At 43.1% G+C, this 26,318-nt stretch overlaps 1 protein-coding gene across 1 annotated transcript in view; it reads right to left on the bottom strand.

Annotated features, from left to right (window-relative positions):
• Positions 1–16,227, bottom strand: part of KCNJ6 (potassium inwardly-rectifying channel, subfamily J, member 6) — a 317,265-nt gene extending 301,038 nt beyond the window's left edge. The window contains exon 1 of the mRNA XM_008569197.1: positions 15,712–16,227. The gene's annotated coding sequence lies outside the window, so the exon portion shown is untranslated. The remainder of the gene's footprint in view (positions 1–15,711) is intronic.
• Between the last annotated feature and the right edge of the window lie 10,091 nt (positions 16,228–26,318).

Raw genomic sequence — 26,318 nt, 5'->3', positions numbered from 1 at the left:
CAAAAAAAAAAAAAAAAAAAAAAGATACAGTGTGCTCAGGATGCTTTCAATAGCATTGTTTGTAACAACAAAAAGGGAAAAGACCCAAATGCCCAAAATAAAGGATGTAATAAAAGCCCAGTAAATACATTTTAGAATTACTTACAGTGCAGCCATCACAATGATGTTCTATATTTATCCAACAATATTGAGCACCTGCTGTGTGCAGGGCAGTGTGTGTGATGCTGGGGATACCCAGTGAGCAAAGCAGACAAAAAGCTCTGACCCCAGGAGTTTAGCTTCTACTGCAGTAGGCAGAAGACAAACAAAATTGACACGTGATTTATGTGGTAGACTAGCAGGTGACAAGCACCGCGGAGGAAATTAAATCGGGGAGGAGGACAGGGCAGCCAGGGAGGAGGGTGTGTGTGAGCATGGGCTTAATGAGAGTGAGGACAGAGGTTCCCTCTCAGAAGGTGGCAATTCAGGATTGGGTGGAAGAAAGGGAAATCTGGAGGAAGAGCACCCCAGGCAGCGAGTTAGGAGGCCCCGAGCTATGTAGCAAGCACCTGTTGTGTTTGAGGAACAGCTAGAGTCCCTCAGCAGGGGCTGAAGGGAGGGGAGAGAGGACCGGGTAGGAGATGAGGCCAAAGAAGTCGACATTTCACCTGCAGTAACTGACTGGGAAAGAAGCTAGTGAGGTATTGTCAGGTAAGAAAAGCAGGTGTATGCAATGGTCCAATTTTAGTTAAAAAATATAAATAAACCCATATGTTTACTGTTTATGCTGTTTCCTTCCTTTTCTCCCTCCTTCCTTTCCCTCTCTCCTATTTTACCCTGTTTCTCATTCATTCCTTCTTTCCTTCCTTTCTTCCTTTCTCTTTTTTAAAAAATTAGCTTATCTAAATTTTCACATTTTTCGACATTGAATACAGCTTAACTCATGCAACAAATGGCTGTGGGCCCAGGTGAGACACATGGACAGTGCTCTGTTGTCTCTGGTCTGGCTGTGTGAGCACAAGCTTCCCTGAGGTCAGCATTTGTGACTTTTCTGAATCAGCAGTAAACATTGCTTGCTTTGTAGGAGTGTTAAAACAAGGGAAGAGATAAAATTGGAAAGTTACTTAAAAGGGAAGTGTTATCTCGGAGAAAGAGCGGGTTGGTTTCTACAAGTCAGGACACACCCAAAATATACTTTCTCTACATTTCCATTGGTAGAAGTTTCCCCACAGTGGATCTGAGAAGTGTCACTTGTATGGAACCCTCGATGACTATATGGATATATGGGTATAAATGTGGAGAGCTTCTCCTACCCCCAAACATATACATGTATACACACTTTGAAACTCAGTTCTCACCACAAGATGTTGTGTTCACAAGTCCACAGTGATTTGGTAAACAGTTTGGTTCAATGAAGAGGGTTGACTTTAACTTTTTGATGATCGAAAGTGCTTCAGCAATGGCACGTTTTGGCTTAATTGAATTGTTTGGGTTATCTCTTTAACCCAGGATTAAACTGAATTCCAACCTAGGATTTCAATTTCAGTTGTTACACATCTTTCTAAAACATGAGCCTACTTCCTATGTTGGTGAGTGTGCCGTGCTGGACGCAGTTCAGTCTCTGATGATGTGGGTGCCTGTGATGTATCTGGGTCATTATTCTATCTTTAAACTTAGTTATTTCTCCTTTCACGTCCTGCAAGTGTAGCTGTAAGTAGCATATCTGCCTCCTGAAGTATCATATATGCTTGGCATTTAAAAAACATTATAAAATCATTACATCGTTTATTATATTTTTTCATATTCTCTTAGAAGCAGGGGACAGAAAAATGCATTACTATTTTTTTTTTTAATTATAAAATCATTACATCGTTTAATATATTTTTTCATATTCTCTTAGAAGCAGGGGACAGAAAAATGCATTACTATTTTTTTTTTTTTCTGAATTATCCCTGTTTTGTAGCTGGAAAACCTGATACAGGAAGAAGTTAAATAACACCTATGAGAACTCAGTGACTGTGAAAGCTCATTCTATAGACTTGCATGACTCACAGTTAACTCCAATCTCTCAGGCTTCTTGAAAGGAAATGTGTTTATGGATAAAGGGATTATGACTTAGGTTTTAAAGATCTTTAAAGCAACCGGAAGGACAATACCAATACAGAAGCATCAAAAACCAGCAATCTGGACTGTGCTCCAATTTTTACACGGCTCAGAGTGAATGTTGTCCACCTTGTCCCATCTGAAACAAGGATTTATTCCTTTTCCTGCATCATTCAAATATTGCATCTGAGTGACATCCAGAGTAGATGTTTTCACTAGCACAAGTCACTAAGAGAAGGAAAAAGCTCTTTCTCATGTTACATCTCCCTTGTGACCTCCATTTGGGTGTTTTATTTTTTGTACAGTGGGTCTTTGCTGAAATTGTAGAAATGGCTACAATTTGACTACATAGAAAAATATAGTCATTTTGCAAAGAAAACTATTCTTAATAGTTTTGTTTCCAGTAGTTCTAATGGAATCAGAACAGTTTAGGCATTACACCATATAATGAGGCGGCTTTTCTTTTCTTTTTTTTTTTTTTTTTCCTTTTTGTCTTTTTTACTGACCGGCAACGGGATCTCAACTCTCGGTGTTGCGCCCACACTGCGCTCAGCCAGTGAGCGGGAACCAGTCTCCACATGGGATCCGAACCCTCGGCGGGAGCACCGCCACGCTCCCAAGCGGTGCACTCTCCAGTGTGCCACTGGGCCAGCCCATGAGGCGGCTTTTCTGTGAGACTCTTGGAAGAGACACAGAGGGGATGAAACGACGTGCAGTCTGGCCCTGGTTGTCACAGGGTTCACGCAAGGTAGAACGTGTGCAGGTAGCACCAGCCCACCAGGTGGCTACACAAAGAGCCCCCTGGGCAGTGCCCACAGTGAGAGGGAGAAAGGTCAAGCAGGCACAAAAACATGACTTTTCATTTTAGTGGCATTTTCAAATGTACTTTAACTGACATCTCAGATTCAGTGAACTGGACATCTAACTAAGAAGCCACCTGGTTTCTCCTTTTGATTTCTCTGAGATGACAGCAAGTAGATTATCCTCCCTTCCTTTACAGCAGAACCTCTGATTTCAGGAAGTCTTCTTTGCATGTATCTCAAGCCCATTTTCCTTCCTTATTAGAAACTACTGCCCGCCAATTCTGCCCTCCCACTGTCAGACGTGCTTTCTCATGTGCAACATTTCTCTGATCTTTTCTCACGTAGTTGATCATGTTATGAAATCTTAAGATGCTGTAAGGGGACAGAGTGACTGAATCTGTTTTGTGGTTAGAATGTGAAGCACAAGTGACTCAACCAGGTCACTGATGTCTGAAAAGGCATTGGAAGAAGCCAGGATGGGCACCAGGGCTGTCACTCTCTATGTATCAAGTGTCGCTGAAGCAATAACAACAGCTTCTTAAATTTGGAAATTTAAGAAGGGAAGAAGTAACTTGAGCCCAGATTCCTTACATGAAGAAAAGAATGAATTAGAACAATTCTTGCACATTTAAGAGCTCAAGCAGTCAAACAAGAATTATGATTTTTCACCAGGACATCTGGAATCACCAAGACATCCTCAGTGCTAAAAGCCTTTTTTTTTTTTCAATAAAAGGACAATTTACTTTAGATGGGTTGAGAATCAACAAAAAAGATCTAGTATAGTTTAAGAATTGCCTATTTTAATAAAATCTTATTAACTCAGTGAAAATATTGGGGGTTTATTTGAAAATGACTGGTGGGTTTTAATTAAATTCTCTTATTCCAGACTCGTTTTGTGTGACTAGTTTTTGTGTGATGACCACAATGCCATTTTTTTTCTATCATTTGCTCTAAAATTCAGGTTTGACACATTTTGTTGGAGGGCTATCATGAATGACTTTGGTATTGTTTTGGTGACTAATTATAACCAAGGATTTTCAGGAGAAATATACTTTCTCATCCTGGAATCTCACATAATAGCCATTATCAATCCAGTGCCCAACTCTTTGTTCTCCCCATGACAGCTGAGTTGTACAAAAAATTCAGCACTGCTAATTTAAAATAAACTCCACTTATGCACACAACAGGAATAGAAAATCATGATGGTTGTCTCAATGGTGCAGGACAAACAAACCCAAACTATTTTCCTGAAAAATAAAGTTCATTGAAAGCAAGGTATTTTAGCTCATTGTTTTTATCATTTTGGGGACTTGTAAAAACTATCTTCACTTATTTTGAGGTTCTAAATTAACCCACACTTAACATTGTACTGAAGTGGGCCATACCATCAAGCTTACTCCCAGATTAAGGTAGGTTCCACTTAAAGCCCTTTTAATATTTTTGCCATAGACTCCGTGTTTCCAAGGGGTGTCCATTTATGCTGGTTCAGCAACTCTTTTCAGCCTAAATTTTCAGTGACTTCCATAAAGGCATAAGTGAGTTTTACTCCATGGGCAGAGAAAATGTTTGTAGTTTGGCATATACAACTATAAATGATTACAAGCAACATTGTTTTTGCAAATGAGAAAGAAGTCATGTCTACTCTGTTCCAGATCACAAAATAAATGGTCCCATCATCTTTGGGATTAACGCATTTCCCATTTGCAACCCTGGTCATACTGGTTCCCCACAGTGCCCCAGGAAGGACAAATCCCCCAAGACATGCTCTGAGATGCTGCCAGCCACCTATTTGCTCGTAACAGGACCAACGAGCCGAACTCTAGGTGGCTGCTGTAGTGGCTCCCCCAGCCTTCTTCTCAGCAGCGTTGTTTATTCACTGTGACGACCTCAGCACTCCACCAGAAATGCTCTGAGATGCTGCCAGCCACCTATTTGCTCGTAACAGGACCAACGAGCCGCACTCTAGGTGGCTGCTGTAGAGGCTCCCCCAGCCTTCTTCTCAGCAGCGTTGTTTATTCACTGTGACGACCTCAGCACTCCACACCTGGACCGTGGCCACGTGCGATCCCTCTTGCTCATGGAGTGCAGCGTTAGAGATTTTCTTTGGATAGAATCCATCATCAGTCTGCTCTCTGGGCTCATGAGTGATCATCTGCTTTCAGCACCGCTGATAGCACTAAAACTGGACCATTTTTCTATTGGTATCTCACTGCTCTGAGCGTGCTTAGGTCTTCTTCCCTTCTTGTCAGTATCCTAATTCACTTCTGATCTGGTATTTCCTACCACAGCCATCAGATTAAAATCCCTTGTGTATCCTCCTGCATACCCCCGGTCAAAGCAGCTACTTCTCAAAGATCTATGACTTCACCTTCTACACTGGTGCCTGGCTGTCCATTTTCTCCATGGAGTGGGAGACCATACCCCAGCCTGACCAACCCTTATTGCCAATACACTTGAATGCAGGTGCCCACCCTTCCCCCATTACCCACCCAAACCTCACTCTTCTTGCAAGACCCATTCACATTCCACCATATCCTTGCATGTTTCCTACTGCTCCCAGTCCTTACTCATATTTCCCTCCCCAACTTAAATTCTAGCACCACCCTCTTTCTTGTTGAATGCTACAGTAAATGCTATGTTCTGGGTGTCACACATTATTGTTTCATTGATATTATTATTTTCTTCAAGTCTGAGGCCTCTGAGGGCTGGAGTCAGAATATCTTTCCTGTTTCTCCTCTGTCTTCTTTACATAGTAGGTACTTATTAGCGATTTATTGACTGACTAATCCAAGAAGCTGTGATGATACAGGACAAAGCTATTAAAGGCTGCTTTCTGGAAATACGCAGACAGTCAAGAGATGTTTTGAATGAAAGTAAACATTACATAACTATAATTATTCCTCACTTGACTGCATGAAGGTTTGCCATGATAAGCCCTCTATTCAATTTTCTTAATATGGCTTTTCTCAAGAGTCTCCATTCTTATTTGCTGATAGTGTCTTTTATTTAAAGGATAATAGATAAGACTATTAATTTTAAAAAGAACAAAAGACTTCTGGATGGATTAACCATAATTCCAAAAGATGAAGCAGTCTATTTACACAACAAGAGCAACAGAGAAGCCCTTGCTTTGTGCCCATAATCTTTTGCAACTTAGTGTGATCATGCATATTTTATATGTTAGACAAAAAAGCTTTTGGTTTATGCTCTTTTCCCCTGGGTACGGAGTCCAGATGAAATCTGACAACGCAGTGGAAGATGGGGATGGCATTCTGTCTCCAGTTGTGACTTTGCATGGCTCATGCATGAACGCACATGTCGAGGTCTTCACCGTGGGAAGAAACAGGAAGAGGCAGCATGCTCAGAGTTCCTGCTTACAGCAGATCTGAGGAAAACCTAAGCTAACAGTTCTCACACTTCAGTATGCCTCAGAGTCCCTGGAGGGGCTATGCAGGTGGCTGGCCCCATCCTGAGGGTTTTTGATTTAGTGGGTCTGGGGTGGGCTCAAGAATTCGCATGTGTAGCTACTTCCTTGGTGATGATGTTGCTGCTGGTTCGGTGACACACTTTGGGGACCACTGATCTGAGCTAACTTTTGTCAGCTCTGATGCTTCTGCCCATAGAGACCCACCTGTGGCCTGTCGAGGAGACATGTGAAGTGTTGGTTTGGGGCCCAGTACCCCTCAAGTGCTGATAAGAAAGAGGGCCCCCTAATTCAGCCTCCTTCCCAAAGGACGAACCCCTTTTATAATAACAAATAATATCATATATAGTTCCTGTATTTCCCTTACTCTTTGTGTTCCCTCTCTTTATATACTTTACTGCTGTGAGCCTGGCCACCCCAGGAGGGCTGGTTGAAATTCAGGAAGGTGAATATATATTTAGGGTATTCGCTGGTGAGATTTCACAAGACAGCTGAAGAGGAAGAGATCCATTCTTCCTTTGCCATTACTGAGACTGGATTCCTTGAGAGTAAGAGTGATATCTTATGAGCACTATATTTTGCACATAAGAGATGTCTACAAATCTCGTGTATTCTGGCTGATGAGTCATGGGGTCCCAAGTCTGAAAGGACACGAGGCTGTCGAGAAGCTCCAAAGAGACGTTGCATTCTGTATATTTTGATTGACGGTAGAGCTCCACGGACAACATGAAGCAAGGGTTAATTTCTTCTGCCAGTGGTGGACACTGCAGACCTCTTGCAGCTTAGTCATGTGACCACATCTTCCAGACCTGTTCTCATCAACGACAAGTTTTGGGTATGGACCAAAATGTCATTTTGGTTAAATATGAGTTATTTCTTTGATAGAGAAGTGATGTTTTCTCAAGGAGCAAAACAATGACCCCACAGAAGGCTGAGGCGCAGTCTGATTTGTTGACTAAAACTGAAGGCGTCACTGCAGTCACAGGGATGAGAAGTGCTCTGTGTTGGCAGAGGCTCTAAAACACACACACTCCATCCCCACTTCTGAGCATTCCCAGCTTCTTGGTACCTTCCAGTGGTGGAGACTTTGCAGCTGTGCAAATGCAGACCACATACCTCTGCCCAGTTCTGACTCCAGAAAACCCTGTCTCATATTGAATCAAAAATGTCACTTTGTAGTTTCTATTGCTAGGTCCTAGTTTTATCCCTGAGAGCCCAGCACAACAGTTCTAATCCCTCCTTCTTCAAATATCAAGACGCCTGAAAGCAACCGTCATTTTCCCCAAGTATTCTGAAGGGAAAACACCCTTAATTCTTTCATCTCTTTCTTGTATTACATGGTTTGGACTCATCTACCATCCTGACTACTCCTTTCCACATATGACTGAGTAGGGTTGTATCCCTTTTAGATTGAAATGACAGAAGGTGGCAGTGAAATAAACTGCCTGAAAGCAACCGTCATTTTCCCCAAGTATTCTGAAGGGAAAACACCCTTAATTCTTTCATCTCTTTCTTGCATTACATGGTTTGGACTCATCTACCATCCTGACTACTCCTTTCCACAGATGACTGAGTAGGGTTGTATCCCTTTTAGATTGAAATGACAGAAGGTGGCAGTGAAATAAACCCTCTCCTCAAAATCACTCTCTTCATCAAACAGAAGTTCCACTATGGGACACTGTTTACTTTGGAATGGCAAGATATTTAAAGTGGCCAAGGGTTCTCCAATCCAGTCAACTGCCCCATGGGAGGATTAACATGTTTTGGTGGTATTCACTATTTGAGGTTGGTAAACTTGGGTCTTGCATGAGTGGACCTGACTTAGGGGAGTGGGAATGATGTGAGAGAGCTGGAGCCATCATGGACCACCACCTTGGTTCTTCTGGATCTTTCATTCATAGCCATCCCATATATTCCCCTGACATTTCTCTTCCTTAGGTTGTAAGTTTAGCATTGAAGCTGGTCTCTCACTTAGAGTGAAAAGGTATGGCTCTCAGTTTCCAAGGGTACATGCTCTCCTTGAGTCAGGCAGAGGTTCTCAAAGACTACTTACACTGACTATTGTTAGATTAATTCAAAATTTCATGGTCTGTTTTCAGGAGAACACTGACTATTGTTAGATTAATTCAACCTAAATTTACAGCGTGTGCCTAACCTATAGACATCTGTGTAATCCAAAACAAAATGCAAATTGTTAGTCAACAGCAATACCAGATATTGCAAGACAGCCTCTAATTCTTCAGCATTCTTAGACACAACGTGGGGGTGGAATTGTCAGGACTGGGAGGTTGCTCCTGAGTATGGGTTGGGAAGTTAGCTCTTCTTTTTTGTGTCTACTTTAACGGTTCAGTGAACAGAAGTCAAACAATATGGATTTGCACCTCTTTTGTGAAGTATCATCCACTCTTGCTCCAAAAGCCAAAAGATCCTAACTAACTTCTTTAAAATATATGTATTTATACACCACTGAAGAATAACTCAAGGGAGCAACAAAATACTGTCTCCACCAGGAATCTTTTCACCATGGGAACAAATTATTAGCTCTGCCTACCCCCACATTCTTGACCAATGTGAGTTGCATTTCTTTGATGCCAGACATTTACATAGGGTGTATATGCCAGAGATTCCAGTGTGTTTACCCTACCAGTTTTCCTTCCTCCTGCGCACAGAGCTAAATTACAATTGCCAGCTACTCCTGCAGTTACGTATGGCCACAGAATATGGGTAGAAATGATATACATTACTTCCAGGCCTGGATCATTAAAATCTCCTGGAAAATCGCCTACTCTCCCTCTTTCCCTGCCTCCTACCTGGGTATCAACCCTCAGGAGATCTTGGAAGTTGTTAAAGATGACAAATCCTGGGTCTCTGTATGACATCAGCTAATTAGACTTACAAGAATGAGCTGGGTATCAACCCTCAGGAGATCTTGGAAGCCATGTGTTAAAGATGACAAATCCTGGGTCTCTGTATGACATCAGCTAATTAGACTTACAAGAATGAGAAAAATCTTCTATTTTGTTAAATTACTGAGATTGGGAGAATTTCTGTTGTAGCAGGTATCTAATTAATACGATACACATAGCCTCACTGAGGACTGAACATAATGCCATATTGTAACAAAAAATAACAGCATCTACTATTTATAAAGTACACACTTTGTGCTGAATGTTGTGTTAAGAAACTCACATTATCACATGAATCGTCATAAAATCTCTGGGGGCAGATGTTATTATTATTATTTTCATTTTGTGTAGGAAAACCAAGTTATAAAATTGATCAAGGTCACACAATTAGTTCAGTGGATTATGTAATTATCCCCAATTCATCACTTCCCTGTCTGTAAGAAGATTATACGTCCCCACCTGCTGCTGTGTAACTTGCAGTGCCTCACTGTGGGAGAAACACACATCTCCATCCCATTTACCAATGACACTGGTGGGACACATGGCTTGTTCCAGTCAACGGAATGTGAGTGGATAACTTTGCCATATCTACGCAGGAGTTTTAAGGGCCATAGCTTAATTTGGAATTCTCTTTTCCCTCTGACACTGGAATGGAATGTCTCAGATTGGACTGGTTCTTCAGTCTGGATCTCAGCATAGAGAAGACACAGGGAGCAGAGCCATAGCTGACCAGCAAAGGCATGTAGCTTGAGGAAGTAATACACTTCTGTTTTGCAAGCCACTGAGATGCTAGGGTTTCTGTTATTGCACCAAACCTAACAAAAACTGTGTGATACACACAGACCTTGTTGCAAATGTAGACACCAGAGGCTGTGCTCTTAATCATGGAGCAATACTGCCTGCCAAACACATTGTCAACTTGAACAAATTCCTGCTGGACGATATGAAGAAAATTTAAAACATCATTAAAAAGATCCATTCTGATCTCAGGAAAAAAGCAGATGCCTGTAAGATTAAAGAAAAAACTGCTGCAGCACCAGGATTTAAATTTAATTGGTAGATTTGTCTCTCAGTTGCATATAATACTTTTAGATTTAGTCCCACAAAACAGTTGTTGGCAAGGATGTGAATCTTTTTAACCTGCAGATTCACTTGCTAGTTCCTTTTGTAAAGATTTCATACAAGAAACCACATCTCTGTGACTGGGAATATGACTGGTGGTGTTAGCTAAAGTCTATTCATCAAAAGAACAACCAGGACTGTATGGTCCCTAGTCCTATGCACAGCTATAGAGAAGAAACGTGAAACATGAGATGGAAGGGGTTGATGGGCTTAATGTGATTGGCATACATCTGTATAGACATGAATTAAACAGTCATTTAGTTAAAACCTGGGGTTAACTTCACATATTGTAATTAGGAAAGGTCATTGATGGTTTTATTGCATTCTGGACAAAATAGAGATTTGAATGGCCATTTTAATATTGTGCACTGAGCAAAACCATTCTCTGAAGTTTTATTTAAATAACTATTCAATTCAGTAATGAATGAATGAATGAATGAATACCTACAACTGATTAGCAGGTATGGTTAGATCAAAGCTATAGTTTAGGGAGGATACTAACTACTCTTTTAATATTTGAGGAAAATAATTTTTTTATTAATTAATGCTATTAAGATCATATCAAGTATATGTATATCCTCGTACTTTGTCCGAGAAAGTTCAGAATACAATTAGAGCACTAACTGCAATTATGACAATCTCTTTCTATTGGATCTTAATTATTTCTAGAAATAATTATGTCTAATGACTTGTAAAAAATTTAAAAATGTATGTTATCCCACATGACTGCATTTTATCTGTGAAAACACTTTAATTACAATTAAAAGAAAGCCCTAATTTAAAAAAAAGTGTTTTGATGATTTTTCAACTTAAGTACTAATTCTTTTTTTTTTTTTCCTTTTTTGTCTTTTTTACTGACCGGCAACGGGATCGCAACCCTCGGTGTTGCGTCCACACCGCGCTCAGCCAGTGAGCAGGAACCGGTCTCCACATGGGATCCGAACCCTTGGCGGGAGCGCCGCTGCGCTCCCAAGTGGCGCACTCTCCAGTGTGCCACCAGGCTGGCCCAATTCTTTTAATGATATTAACAAATTTAATAATTTTATAAAACTCGAGTGAATCAATTCTCTTTAGGTATTTAAGTAACAATTATTAGAGATAAAGTAGAGAAATTATAGATGTAATTTTGATAAGCTATAAATTCAAGTTCATTGAATTTAAACATCTCAATTCCACCAACCTTAATGTTCTGATACAGTGAATTAAAAACAAGCAAACACACCTTGCTTTGAAAAGTATCTTCACATCAAACCTGGTAAAAAGAAATAACTGCCTTTTCCTCTAGTTTCCTTTTTCCCTCTTCCTCTGCCTTTCTCTGGTCTATTCTCCTTGTTAATCTACATATGACTTACAGATTATTTAATTAAGGAAGAGTTAGCGCAAAGAGAAGAGCTTCATCTTGCCTGCCTGTCTTTCCATAAAGAGGATTTTTCTTGTTTTCATGAAGGTTCACATGATCACCACTGAACCCTGGAGAACAGATCATTTTCTACCTGTAAAAATCAGCGAGTGGGGTTAAAATTCCACAATGGTTTATTTCCTCATTTTAAAACTCCAATGTTTTCTTTCTATTGCTTATCAAACAGATATTCTCATGTTTTTTTAAAAAAAAATCCTATAAAGTAGGGATAGTTTATGAGAGCACAGGAAGGGAAATTAGAGTGAAGTAAAGCATTTTCATATTCTCAGAGGAAACAGTCTATGTAAATCCTATGTATTAAATAAAGACCTGGATCATATGAATGAATACACTATTTACTGATGTAAATATGAAGGAAATATCAAGATGAGGTATCAAAGTAATTTTTTAATAATGGCCAATTAGAGCCAAGTGCAAGGAATGAATTTTACTAAGTTGCTCTCCTTAACAAATCATACTTGAAATGGGAAAGCCAATTATTTTGGAGGATGCTATTGACTACATAAGGACATAAAGACACTTTGTTCAGAAATGAGCCACCGAGGAAGAAAGCAAGTCATAGTTTGGTAAATTAACACTGAATACGTGAGCATGGAATCTACCAGAACTAAGGATTATTGATTGAGCAATTACGTATACCTAGATTATACATATCCCCCCTTTTAAATTCATTTGAGAAATTGAACTTTAAAACTCACAAATACATTACTTTGTTTATCTAACAATCTATATTATTCTATGGCTTTATCTTCATAATAATCTCTGCTTCCTTTCTGCTGATAATATCAGATGGAACAAAGCCAAGATACAGCTGCTTTAAGTCCTAACAATATTTCATGCATCATTTCTTCTCCCTACTTTAGGTAGCAACTCTTATAAATTAAATCATGGATAAATTTGTTATCATCCATCAGGAATTGAAATGTAATAAATACTGTAATATCTCACCCTTTTGCCCAGGTTTGGAATAGATTTCTCTGTCTTCACTAGCAATCATTGAAAAAAGGCTGGAAGGTATAAACACACTGTTTTAACCATGTCCTGAGTGCTCTGCATGCATTCTCAGAAAACAACACATCCACAGTTGGAAAGCCCAGCAAGGAAAACCAGGATTATTTATCCTTACGAATAGCAAACCAGAACCAGCTCAAAACCTTATGCACAAGTGCATCCCTAAAAGTGAAAAGGATAGTGTAGAAGATTTATCAACATTTCAACTCGTTGCCAAACCTTGACGTGGGTCTGCAATTCAAGCTGCCCCTTGCAACACCTAGAGGCCACTCTTAAAGGCTTTCTACTTGAAATGTGACTGCCCCCTTCCTGTACTATTTTTCCTCCTCAGTATCAGTGTGGATGGGGGACCTATGACAAACGACGAAGAGAGCAGGGCAGAGACCCGCTTCTGGTAAGGCGAAGGCAGAATGGCTAGATAGACTTACCTCTTTTCCCTGTGTGAATGTCGGAATGGAATGTGACTGGTAATAACTCCTCCCTTCCTGTGCAGTTTCTTCCTTGTTTGTATTAAGAGAAGTGACTGTTCTCATTGTCCTATGCCTGCAGCCTTCGAAATGTAGTCACCTTGCTCTCACACTGGTTCTCATCTTGCTGACATGACCTCTTCCCTTTCCAGGAATTCAGCAGCTCTGCTTAGGATCCTATCAGGTCTGTACTAAGAGTAAACTATTTCTCCACCCTCTTGGGTCTTAGGACCCTTAGACAGAACTTGGTTGGCTGATCTCGCACTGACCAGGCTATGGCCACAGTGCTTTTCTGCCATCTATGCCCAAGGAAAAGTTAGCGAGGCGTGTAAGGGGGCAGGAATCAATGGATGCTTTTGTAAACCAAAGGAACCCAGTTGAAACTAGACAGCTCTGGTCAGGGGCTTATCTGGTGTGTGTGCGTGTGTGTGTGAGTGTGTGTGTCTGTGTGTGAGTGTGTGAGTGTGTGTGTCTGTGTGTGTGTGTCTGTGTTTGTGTGTGTGTGTGTGTGTGTGTGTGTGCGCGCGCGCCTTTTTTTCTCCCCACAGTATGGGACCCTCCTCCATTCTCAGTTCAGCTCGGGTCCTTTGCAGTTTCAATGTTCTTGATTTTGAGTGTGTGTGTCTGTGTGTGTGTGTCTGTGTTTGTGTGTGTGTGTGTGTGCGCGCGCGCCTTTTTTTCTCCCCACAGTACGGGACCCTCCTCCATTCTCAGTTCAGCTCGGGTCCTTTGCAGTTTCAATGTTCTTGATTTTGAATAGTTACTCTGATGCGCCGCCATGCATGAAATGGATGATTTGCAAGCTCTTTGCCCGTTAATTCCGCGGATAATCTGATATCCAGGTTCTGCACGGGCGAGGGAATCGTTTCTTTACGGAAAGTGATTGACTTCCCACGACCCGACCAGAGGAGCTAGGACTGTACTGCTTCCCTGGGCTGCAGACCCGGGAGGCGGCACCCCAGCGCCTGTGCTCTGGCCTTGGTGCTGAATCCGGAACCTCCTCCGAAACCCCGGCAACTTTCGCCAGGCTTGAGGGGTACCCGGCCAGTCCTACACGCCCTCTCGAGCGTCGCGGACAGGGAGATGGGCATAGCCAGTGCCCTGGGACACTCCGCAGAAAACGCGGCTGGCTTATTTCTTTGCCTGGAGCCGGAAAGTTTTGTCCAGGGTTTTCTTTTTTTTCTTCTGTAGCTGGAGCTGCCGAATCCCCTCCCACCTACGTCGCCATGGAGACTCGAGCTCTTTTTCTCTTTCTCCAGGCAAAATGGGCGAAGCTCAGTTAGCTCAGCCCTGACTACAGCAAGCCCCTTTTCTTTCTAAGTAGTTCTCGAGCAGCCCCCCTTCTCCGTTTTTCAGCAAAAGAAAGGCAGGCAGGGAACGGACTAGTAGGGGTTTGGCATTGCACTGTGTGCCTTGATGTTCCCCAGGACCGTCAGACTTTGGATAAAGAGAGAGGGAGAGACTCTGAACATATATAATGAATCGTCAACTTCCAGACCCTGAAGATTTTTTATTCCTTTTCCTTTTTGCGGGGTGGAGGTGGACTCTTGGAAAATGCTGGTGTTTTGTTTCTCCACTAACCTCACCCCATTTCTGTGGCTGTTTCCATTAAGATATGTTTCCCCGCTAAAAGTCTCTCCATATTGAGTCTGGTGCAGGAGATATACCTGTGGATCCACCCAGGGTTTTATTGGGCTTGGGGGAATACTAATGTTAGTTCGGTTAAAAACGAATCCAAGCTTAATGTCTTGATGCAAATGAAAACATACCCAGGAGGAAGAAAAGTCAACAGATTCACCGAACCCCCTAAATGCTATAAACATTTCGTTGTATTTGAAGGGTTATTTTCCCCCTTGCAATTGCAAAATAATTCAGTTTACTTCTAGGGAGATCTTCCTAGCCACCGTTTTTAGCCATCATGTCACATCTCGGGTCTTGCTGATAGAGAGCAGTTAGGAGTTATTTTGTTTTCCATTCTCTGCCTGCTTCTCCCACCTCTCACTTTTCCTCCTTCTGCTGTCTTCTCTGTGCTCCCCTCTCCTTTTTTCTCCTCTCCTCTTTATGCAAAGCAGAACAAGGATACAGCTTTCAACAAAGACAATGGGCTTTCCCCAACTGTAGGTGACTACACCGCAAGCCGCCCCTGCCAGTTATTCGTGCATTTCGTCTTTGCCAGCGGAGGCTCAAGCGATGTCTGCAGTAACTGACTGGGTTTCTCCGAGTCCAGGGCATGCAGACCCCTCCTCCCCCCACCCCCGAGCGAGTTTTCAGTTGCTAATGAAAACCGTATGAAACAGATTTCCCTTCTGTTATGTAACCGGCTTCTCCCTCGCCTTTCCGCTGACTTGGGCATCATGTTTCTCGCCAGAGTGGAGAAGCACACAGCGGCGGCGGAGCTGGGCAGGGGACGCGGGACCCCCGGGCGCGGAACGTCTCGCCCGGGTTGATGCTTCGAGCAACTCGGCGCACCGCTTACCTGGCTGCGGACCGGGTGGCTTCACTCAATCATCATCTCCTCTCTTGGAACGGAGCAGGATTTAATAATTCACAGCACGATGGATGGCGAGGCAAGGAAATACCAAAAGAAAACGAAAAAGAAAAACTGGAATCAGACGGTCAGATTTCACATTAGCCCCGGGAGGCTGTTAGGAGACTCCATTCTCCTCGCGGTTGGTTCATCCAGCTCTGGGTCCAGCTCGCCGGCGCCCGCGGTCCCCACCCCTCCGCCCGCCCAGCCTCTCCAGCCAGGTGCGGCCGTCTTCACACTGGCTCCCTCCGGCCGAGAGCGGAGAGGAGGGCTGGGCGCGGGGGCCAAAGGCGGGGCGGAGGGGTGTGCGTTTGGGCAGGGACGGGAGAGGGAGACCGGGTGGAAGGAGAGGGAAGAAGGCAAGAGTGGCAAGAAAAAAAAAAATCCCCGGTTAGGAGAAAAGTGATGGACCACGCAGGGAGACGTCATGAAATCCGCAGATTCAATGAATGCTACTCAGTTCCAGCTGACTGGCCGAGCCCCGCTGTCAGCGCACGCAGCGACTGGGCTCCGGGGATAAGAGCGTCCGCAGCGCCGCCTGCTGGACAACAGCGGCGGCGCAGCGCGTTCCGGAGAGGAAGGGGCGGGGGCGGGAGGGACGGCACAGACCGCAGACGCTCTCCAGCCGTCCATCCTATCATTTCAGCGCGCGATGGACCTGGGTTGGGGTGGGTGAGCCGGGCAGGAACAGATGAGACAGCCCCCGCCACTCCAACACGAAACTGGAAACGCGAGTGCTCCAGGCTAGGGGAATCTTTGGGGGGTTAGCTCCCAGCCCTCACCTTTCCCCCCATGTTATTAAGTTATTGCTGGAGAAACGCTTGGAAAGCTGAAGCTCGGAGATCCGTTTTCGTCTGCTGGTTATTAGGGTTTTGGAGGATCAGGAGAAAGAGAGTCTAGTTCCTGTCTCCCACTGGGCTGAAATCCAAGAGTGGCAGCCCGGGGCACGGGAGCTCAGCGCGCTCGGCCCGCACGGCCGGGAGGGGGCGCTGCGAGCAAGTTGGGTCTGAGGGGCGTGGCCGCGCCCCAGGGCTTTGCTTGCACCTGCCGCGACCCAGCCCGCTGCTCCATTCGGGCCATCCTGTCTACCGCAATTGGGACACGGTCGCGGCTGACCCCAGCCCCACTCTGGAGTCTGTGTTTGGGAGCACTGGAGGCAAAGAAAGGATGTGGCCTTTTCCAAGCATAACCCGGGTTGCCTTTAAAGTTGAATTTGTCATGACAAACACTTTGGACAACCACCTATCCCCCTCCCGCTTTGAATTTAACTTGCTCTGTGTTGTTATTCCAGGGACATCTCACAGTGTCCTCCTTTGCAAACCCTTTTTTTTTGTAGTCATCACAAACAGTAGTTGTACTTTTCTAAAGCCTTCCCACAACTTGCTTCTACCTATGAACTGATCTCTCTTTTATGCCATCTTTTCCCTAGGGATAAATGGATTGACAATTAAATTGTAAGAGCAGTGAATACCACTGGCTAGTAATTTTATAATGTTCCTTTCAAAAGCAGCCTTCCTTCCACAAGACGCAGAATCTCCACCTCCCAGAATGTGATCCTCTTCCAGAGAAAGGGCTGATCAAGACCTCTTATTTCCAGGATTATTTTATTCTACACTTATACTTTCTAGTTATACAGCGATTTGACCCCTCAAGAATGTCTGCTCTCTAAAGATGCCTTTGATATGAAGAGATGTTTGCCTTAATTTGCATCATCCATTATGCACAATTCAACCGTATGCACAGCTATGAGTTGCGTTTGCTGTTGATGTTTCCTGAGAGGTTGTGATCTCATTTGCTCTTACTTCTGAACCACATATCCCATATACGGAAGATATTAATATGTGTGATATGTGATTTTAATGCTCCATAGTGCCTGCTGGATCTAGTAATAGAGTCAGAGATAAAGATAAACAAAGAAAAACTGGACCAAACAATCCCTGAGGGTTCTGGAGTAAGGATGCAAGATGCACGATTTCAGTCAAAACAACATTAGAACATTAAAAGAACAACTCACACAGACTATAGTTGTCTAAAGAGCATTCTGTTTAATCTATGAAGCTGCTATGGATATGCCTGCTAATTTTGATTATATATTTTTCCACCAGTACAAAAATTTTGCAAAGTCTCTTTCTTACAAGTCATTAGGCTAGATAAGTTAAGAGATGGTAATAACCTATTTGTCTTTTTCCAATGCCTTGAAAAATCCTCTAACTTGAAAACCTGCCACAGTGATGTGGGCTATGGCTCTTCATGAAGGACACAGAAACGTGTGTTGAATGAGCTGAATCATATTAGCATGGCGTGGGATTTGATTAAAGCCAGAGACAAGAGCAACGGGCTGAACTGATTTCATTTATTCCCTAGAGCTCAGATGGTGATCTGCATGAGTGTAATTAAGAGTAGTCTACGGTGACATCAGAAAATCAGGCAAGTTGTGCTTCAGAGCTGCAAACTGCAGTTCCTCTGAGCTCCCACCAGCCCTGTGTCTGAGGCTGTGTTGTGTTTAGCATGTCTGGAATTGCACTTACACATCTATTTTATGATTTCAGGTGAAATCAAGGCCTGGAGGGGGCTCTTTCTGAGTAGGTCAGTGCTCCAAAGCTCATGTAGATGGTGGCTTTTAGGATTTATTGATTTTTTTTATATAGATGAAGCTGGTTTCTCTCCCACATATCAAAATGTAATGGTGGCTTATTAGCTAGTAATATTGACAAACTGAATTATCTTGACAGGGTGTCGTTCGTTTTGGCTAATCTTGTTTTTCTCCATCATTGATCATGGCAATTTACAACCCAATCTATCTCCCTGGCCCATGTGCAGATCTGGCCTTGCTTTGGACACGCTGACACCAGAACTAAGGTGGGTGATGGTTTCTGGTCTCTGGGCCAGTGCTCGTTTTAGATCTAAGATCCTGGCTGTTGTGGAAACCCAGTCCTTGTTCCATTCCCGCCCCACTGCGCTCTTACCTCACAAAAATCAACATACAAAAACCACAACATCCTTAAAAGGCAAAGATGCGCCTATAAATTTAAAAAATTAATTTTGGTTATAAAAGGACATCTTAAAGGGTGATCAGCTCCTATGGAAGGGAGGGAAAGGAAGTGGAAATGGTCAGAGGACCCTCACTTGGTTGATCCCACTGCGAGATTTGAAGCTAAAATGACCCATTAGAATTGTCCTGCATTGGGTCTAAATGGCCTCCACCAGCTCAGACACTGGATATCAGCTCCTATGGAAGGGAGGGAAAGGAAGTGGAAATGGTCAGAGGACCCTCACTTGGTTGATCCCACTGCAAGATTTGAAGCTACAATGACCCATTAGAATTGTCCTGCATTGGGTCTAAATGGCCTCCACCAGCTCAGACACTGGATGTGCAAAGGCATGGCTTAGGGGCAGGTGGCTCTTTGCATCTGACAGCTGACTGCTGTCTACAACAGCCACTGGCAGCTAGGGCAACAAGTCCTTCCCTGCAGGGGTGCTGGGTGGCTCATCTCTTTGTCCACCACAAATGGGGATAATAGCATCACTTACTGTGTAGGATTATTGTGACTACTGTATAACATAACCGGGATGCAGCTCCACTGTGCATTGGTTACCACTTGAGCCCACTGCATCTTGGGCTGTACTTTTGCTACTTGCCTGAGACAACAGAAGCCTAGGATTCAGGATGAACCAGTTTTCCAAGGCTCAGGAAAGATGCCTAGGGCAGATAAGATCTCTCTGTGTATGCCCCACTTGCACTGTAGCTGAGGGACTCCAGAAAGCAGCCTGTCCTGGGCTTTATCCCCCAGGGCAACAGTATTCACTAGGCTAAAGTGTTTAAGGACATCTTATTTCCAGGGGGAGCAGGAGAGCTCGGACTGTTCTGACCAGCCAGCTCTTCCTTATCTCAGGACATTGCATTCCCAGCACATTCTACAGTTGTTCTTGAGAACTACAAGAAAGAAAGTGGGGAGAATTGGGTTGGTCCAGGGCCATCCACTGAGCTCCCCTGCAGTAACCCACATAAAAAGTGGAGCATAGTGTCTGATACATAGTAACTGCTTGATAAATGTCATATATTTATTAATCTATGATACTTGTCATCTTTATGATTACAAAACTGAGTATTGTGTGTTTTCAAATGACTCACAATTTATGTCGACTCAGTTTCACGTCCACTGGCGCTTCAATCTAGTTTCAAATCCCCCTCTCCAAGTCCCAGTAAGATGCTGAGAATGCTTCTTATTGTTTTTGACTGGTTAATGAGCCCCATCTCTGCATCAATTACTGTGGCCAGAATGATGTCATGCTACATATGGTCTATTGGAATCTAACATCTATTTCCACCCACGTTGGGTACCCTGACTCAGGAACATGGAACATTCATGATCATAAAGAGATTTAATATATGGCTGGGTGGGGGGCAGAAGTCGGGACAGCCCATTGCACCACTCTCCAGAGCAGAAGGAACCCAAGGCTCTGCATCAACTGCTTCTCCTTCTGTCTGAAAGCGAGGGATATAGTGGATAGTAAATCCTCACAAAATGTTACATAACCCTCTAATTACAAAACGAAGAGGTTTGGTTCTCTGTCTTTTTGTTGAACAGAGACAGTGGTAAAATGACATTTCTGTAGGCTCATAAGAGACTTTGGTAACCAAAGCAATGGGTTCATTTTCTCTTGTTATAATAACTCTCAAAGTAAGTCTTTTCTCCTATCTTCTCCTTATTTAGAACTAAAGTGGAAGAAATGGAATATAGGTAAAAATAGTATACAGTAGAAATCCCGAATTATCCACAAGGAAAACGGGTATCTCAGCCTGAATAGAATAGTGGTACTGCAGGGCTGGCCCGGTGGTGCACTGGAGAGTGCGCCGCTTGGGAGTGTGGCGGCGCTCTCACCGAGGGTTCGGATCCCATGTGGAGACTGGCTGAGCGTGGTGTGGGTGCGACACCGAGGGTTGCGATCCCGTTACTGGTCAGTAGAAAAGAGACAAAAAGGAAAAAAAAAAAAAAAGAATAGTGGTACTGCAATTTAACCATGAAATTGATTATTTGTGGCAAACAAAAAAAGGATCTCATTTGCCACTTCAAGTCCCTGCGTCATTGTCACTACTTGTATTCACCTGCCTACTCAAGACCCACCCAGTAGCAGGAAAGAGAACACTGGCAAAAAAGACAACATAAACATGATAGAAGCACAGGCTATAGGACCTGGACGTCACCTTAGAGATTATCTGGTCCCTTTCCAGCATTTATCAGACCTTCTCTAACCTCCAATCAAGAGCCCCTGGGCTGTCTTTATCTCCTAAGTGTGCTGATTTGTTTCCACTTCTCTTACTTCCCAACTCTTGGATAGTCTGTCTCGATCACGTCAAAACCTTAGATCTCAGATCTTTGGCTTATTTCTTACCTTTGACACTCTTGGAATAGTTTTTCCTCTCTTCAGAACTGTAGGTTCTCTAGTTTGATCCCTATTCACCTGCTCTTTGTCCTAGTTCCTATCTTCCCAACTCTGCCTCAAGCATTAAATACACTATTCATAGTACCATAAGAACGAAAGGCACACACTTATTTCCCATGAAGTTATATGATCCTTTTCAATAAATATAATACAGGAGAAAAAAATTAACACAAGAGAATAAGATGATACCAGGATGGATTTTTGCCCAGATGTTTTATGAAGTAACAAAATCATAATAGGGCCTTCAGAAATTTAAGTAATCTTGGGCAAATTACTTAACTTTTTATACCCTCAAAATAGGAATTATAATAGTACCTTGTATTAGTGTTCTATTGTTGCATAAAAAATTACTGCAAATTTAGCAGCTTAAAAAATATCCACCTATTAGCTCATAGTTCTGAAGGTCAGAAGTCCAGCAGGTCACAGCTAGGTTCTCTTCTCAGGATATCACAATGCTGAATTAGTTGTCTGCCAGGCTGGGTTCTTGTCTGGAGTTTCTGGGGAAGAGTCCGCTTCCAAGCTTATTCTTATTATTGGTAGAATTCAGTTTCTTGCAGTTGTAAGCCTGAGGTCCCCATTTCTTTATGGGCTGTCAGTGGGGGGCTGTCCTTTGTTCTGAGATCCTATTTGCATTCCATCTCTATGATCACGTGGCCCCTCCGTCTTCCAGCCAGCAATGGCATATCTCATCATTCTTACATTTCAACTCTCTGAATTCTCCTTCTGCAATCAACCAGAAAAAAATCTTTCTTCTTTTAACAGCTTCATGTGATAAGGTGAGGAACACCCAGATAATCTCTCTATCCTACAGTTGACTGATTTGGGACTTTAATTATGCCTGAAAAATCCCTTTGCAGAAGCATCAGGGTTAATGTTTGATTGGATAACTGGGAGAAGTGTGTACACCAGGGGCCAGGAGTCTTGAGGAGTCTTAGAATTCTGCCTACCACATACCTACTTCATGGAATTTTTACTAAATGAGATAACACATGGGTTAGCAGTGTATTAAAAGTGAAGCTTTGATGGAAACTCCAAGAGACACACATGCTTTTGCTGGTCTGCTGAATCACCTCGTTGGCGAGAAGCAGCCGCTGAGCCTAAAACTGGTCCACCTTCCCCTGGATCCTCCTCCAGCTTCTCCAACTCCTGGGCCACGTGTGCGTGCTTAGCTCTGTGATGAAGGGCTTCTGCAAGACACCCTTCTCACCAGGGCCAGAGGCAGTAGGAACCAACAAGAAGTTCAGTTCATCCTTGTGGGGTTCCAGGTGGGCTTACAGGTTCCAGCCTGTTTGTACCATATGACATCATTGCTGCTGTTCCCACATCTCCAGATGGTTCCTGTAGTGGCTGTCTTTTCCTATTACCGTCTTGTGCTTCCCTTACCCTCTGTCAGCACATCAGCAGGAGGGACTGCTTTACCTGGACAGGTAACTCCAACCCTCATTGGTTAGAAGGAGAGAACTTGGTGGTACTATTAGTATTAGGCTGCCAGTTTTGCAGGATTATTGAGCAAGGGAATTACTAAGAAGTGTTCCAGGGAATTCCCTGGATTCAAAAATAGGCCTCTTGCCCATGTTAGAGAGTAACAACTCAATTTCTCTCTGGTAATCAGGGTTGATCACAATAGCGAGGGTCTCCTTCTCTACCTTGTTGATTTAGCAGCGTAAGGAGTCCCAAAAGGCCAGGGTGCAATCTCAGCTTCCAGTGCATCAGAAACATTATTATGCTGCCTGGAAGATGCTTTCCTCCCTTGGACACTGGGACCTCTAAACCTATCAAGCCAAAGTAGTAGGGATGAGAAGCAAACATTATTTGGTAAAATAGTGATGGGGCCACTCCCCTCTTTACCCTGGTGGTTACTGGCTGTGCATTCTATGCCTTCCGGCTATGGCAGTGACAGCGCATGTATTGGTGACCAGTTTGAGGCATTTACCATGCTGTGTGAGACAGAATCCAAATCTCACAAGGTGCTGTCTCCCAGCTGGTGCCATGACAGAGCCTTCAGAAGAATCTTCCATCATTCCATCGAGCAGCTGCTTCTTGGTGATTGGACATGTGGTAAGACCAGTGAATTCCATTGCCGTGAGTCCACTGTGACACTCAATTTACAACAGCATTGACCCCTGCTCAGAGGAACACTATAGTAATGGATAAGGCAGGTTCAAGCAATACAGATCTGATGGAAGAGTCCAGTGGAATAAATCCATGTGGATCTGATGGAAGAGTCCAGTGGAATAAATCCATTGCCAAGTGGAGGCCTGGTTCCTCCAAGAGTGGAGTCATATCAGGCCCTCCGCAGGGAATGCTGGGACTTGATATAAGACAAATATACCTTCACTCTGTGCCCATTCTTAGAGATCCATACATGTACTTCTTCCCCAGATCCCAGCATCACCAGTTTTCCACTCCTGATGATGTTAATCAGGTTTATTTGTACTTCAGTCCACATTTCTTCTCATATTAAGGATGCAATTTAAAACACCACCCAAATACCTGCCCAAAGGGGTATGTCCCCTCACCACCATCCTTCCTGAGTAGCTGTCCACCTCTGTCTAGTATAAACAAATCAGGCTCTTAATTTTTCTTCCTTCTTTAGCTGGTCAGAAGAAATTTCCTGTTATCCCATAAGTCTGTGTTGATAAAATGAAGGAAAGCAGCAGGACCAGGTAAAGTGGAAATCAGACCATTGTTCTTGTGCAGTTTACTCTGACCTTCCTTTCTGTTTGGGCTCCAGGTCCTATACACATGTGCTAGATTGTTACATTAATGGCTCCCAATGAATCATGCCTCCAGGTATCCAAGCCCATGTGTAGTCCTTTTCACACTGACTCTGTGCTTGGAAAAGTGACTTGCACTGGATGATGGAACATCATCAAATATGATAAATGCTTGTGCATTGGGGTAGCCCTCTTGAAACACTGCCCCGAGGCTGCATGTGAAGAAGCCTGGTCTGGCCTCCTCGAGAATGAAAGTCCACAGGGAGAGAGGGGCCTGGTCCTCTCAGCCATCCAGTTAAGCCTGGCCCCCAGCTGGCCCTCCAGCTAAGTGAGCCAAGAAAATCTAGCAGGAGAAACTTCCAGCCAGTCAACAGAATCATAACAAATAATACATTATTATATGTAATGTATTATTATATAAATAATTATAAAATAATATATTACTAGTTATTAATATATTATTAATATTATTAATATATTATTGATATATTTTTATTGCATTATTTTTTATTTTATTAATATATTATTTTTATAATTATATATTATAATTATATAGATAATATATTTTTAAAAAATATACATTTTTTGCTTTGCTTCTGAGCCTCTATGTTCTGTGGTGTTTTGCTACTAAGAAAGAGATAACTAAATAAAAAATAAATACCAGCAGTGGGTGCAGTTGTGATAAACCTAGAACATGAGGCATTGACTCTGGGACCAGGCAGTGGGCAAAGGCTCAAAGGGAAGTGAGGAAACTGCGATTGGAGGCTGCAAAGACGGCAATCTGAGATTTACAGCAGCTAAACAAGTTGCAAAATTGTCACCTGCAGTAACTTGGAAGACAGAAATTTGTACCTGAACTTATAAGTCTAGCTAAAGAGATTTACAGGTAGAACATTAAAAGTGCCAAATGGCTTCTTTAGCTGCACGTAGCAAGAAATCGGAAGAGAGAGAACTGTTCTGTTTGTAAGCAGAATTTAGCGACAGAACTTTCTCATCCCTAGTCTTTCCTTCTGTCAAAAGAGTCTCAAACTAAGGAATAGTCTCAAGGTAAGGATTATGAAGGACACGGCTGCATGACCTCTGAAAGATTAAAGGTGGTACCTGGTTACTTCCTCAGCTAGACAAAAGGACTTATAGGAATTTTAAGGGCACTGTACTCCAGAAAAAATTCTACATGAAGACCAAAGTAAGGAGTGATAAGTCGTGAAAGAAATTATGGTTTTAGCTTGGGGCACAGGGTGAATCTCAGTCACTCAATAGAAAGCTCATAATGTTTTTAAAGGGATTTGCCAACTTGAACTAAAAGAGACAGAATCAATTCAAAATGCAAGGAGTCTCTGGGTCCCCTGACTTTCTATGGGCAGGGAGGAGGTGGAAAGAGCTGGTTACATGCAAACACAAGACATTTCTTGAGGGAAGTTGTCATAGTCCATTTTCTGTTGCTTTTACCAGAATACCTGAAACTGGGCAATTTTTAAAGAAAATACATTTATTTCTTACAGTTCTGGAGGCTGGGAAATCCAAGGTTGAGGAGCTGCATTTGGTGAGAGCCTTCTTGTTGGTGGGGACTCTCTGCAGTGTCCTGAGGCACAGGGCATCACATGGTAAGGGGGTTGAGTGTGCTAGCTCAGGTCTCTTTTTCTCTTCTTATAAAGCCACCAGTCCCACTCCCATTAATCCATTAACCCATTAATCTATTAATTTATTAATCAATTCATGTACTAGTCCACTCATCAGGACAGAGCTCTCACGACCCAATCACCTTTTAAAACCCCTGCCTTTCAAATGTCATAGTCAGATTTTCCACCCTATTAATACCGTTACAATGGGGATTAAGTTTCAGCATGAGTTTTGGAGCAGAAGGAAAGATCTTTCAGAGGACAAAGATAAGACTTCCAAGAGGAAGGGGCCAAAAACCATGAAGAATTGCCAGGGACCAGAATTGGGCCTTAGTCATGGCATGTTTCCCTTGGAGGGACCTGACAATGTGTTTCTGGATGTATTTCAGAATTGCGGGGCCGAGCCCGTGGCGCACTTGGGAGAGTGTGGCGCTGGGAGTGCAGCAGCGCTCCTGCCGCAGGTTCGGATCCTATGTGGGGATGGCAGTGCGCTCACTGGCTGAGCATGGTGCGGCTGGTCTCAAAAAGGACAAAAAAAAAAAATAATTGCAAATGGATCGGTGACTGCTGTGTGTCTCTCATCACGTCCTTTTTGAATGGGAGTGTTGATTGCAATAACCCTGTTTTTGTGTCAGCATTGTATGTTGGGTATATGGGGGTAGATAACTTGACTTTTTAGTTCATGGGCCTCTACATGAGGAGGTGCTGGTTTCAGGAAGCCTTGTCTACATCTGTAAAAAGATAAAGAGATTATGGGTCTCTAGTCTGATGACAT

Source organism: Galeopterus variegatus, unplaced genomic scaffold, assembly GCF_000696425.1.
Source record: "Galeopterus variegatus unplaced genomic scaffold, G_variegatus-3.0.2 Scaffold475, whole genome shotgun sequence".
Classification (NCBI taxonomy): Eukaryota; Metazoa; Chordata; class Mammalia; order Dermoptera; family Cynocephalidae; genus Galeopterus; species Galeopterus variegatus.
The sequence above is the reverse complement of the archived record's forward strand: the minus strand, read 5'-3'. Positions and strand labels throughout refer to the sequence as shown.